The sequence below is a fragment of the Pteropus vampyrus genome, unplaced genomic scaffold, assembly GCF_000151845.1.
Source record: "Pteropus vampyrus isolate Shadow unplaced genomic scaffold, Pvam_2.0 Scaffold74, whole genome shotgun sequence".
Lineage (NCBI taxonomy): Eukaryota > Metazoa > Chordata > Mammalia > Chiroptera > Pteropodidae > Pteropus > Pteropus vampyrus.
Window position 1 is genome coordinate 4731621 of NW_011888855.1, and position 1076 is coordinate 4732696.

Consider the following 1076-nt stretch of genomic DNA (forward strand, 5'->3'; position numbering starts at 1 on the left):
GTGATTTGATGGACTGAAGATACAACTTCATTTCTGCAATATTCTTCCAGAAAGCATAACCTCAGTTCAATCATGAGAAAACAACAGACAAACTCAAACTGAGGGACATTAGACAAAATAACTGATTAATACTCTTCAAAAGTCGTTAAGGACTTGAAAGACAAAGAAAGACTGAGGAACTGTTACAGACAGTAGCAGACTTAGAAGTAAATGCATTTTCTCAGTAATATTCTGGAACAGAAAAAGGACATTAATGGGAAAACTGGTGAAATATGAAAAAGGTTTATGGTTTAATTAACAGTGTTTTACCACATATCAATTTCCTTGTTCTGATCCAGTGACAATGATGGTTATGTAAGATGCTAACATTTGGGGAAACTAGGTGAGATATATAGGAATATTGTAATATTTTTACAACTTTTCTGTAAATCTACAATCAGTTCAAAATAAAAAGAATAGAGTCATGAATATGAAGTACATCTTCTCTGCTCTTTTTTTCATTGCCAGTGCCAACTTGTGGCCTGATGCCATATTTTGATTCCAGAACAAAAATTCATTATTGTAGTCATACTAATGAAATGTTTGTAAAATGAAAATTTATGATCCAATTACTCCTTTTGAAATGGTTGGGTTGAGAAATAATGCACTTCCTACATTTGCTAGGGACTCAACTTTCAGAGTTTTGCTTTAAGGAAGGATGGGAGAAACTCTTTGGAAGTCAGTCTCCATTTTGCAATTGACTCTGCTTTTTTGAGTAAACTGTGTAACTAGAAAATAGTTTCTCGCCCTCTCTCCAGGCACACCTTTTACCAATTGTAATAGTAAAAGTAATTAGAATGTGTTGAAATGCCCTTACCTTCAAAAGGAATTAAAACTGATATTAAAACAGAGAGGTAACAGAAGCTTAAACTTGTGAGCACAAACTATGAGTTTTATTTAATTGCAAGTGATGCATCCTGTGTACACATTTTTCTTCTCTTCCAAGTTCTTTGACTGGCAAATTGCCCTTATGGAGATCAGAAACATTGTAAAATGTGTTTAACAAGTAATTTATTAAATTTTCCTGTCAATTGATA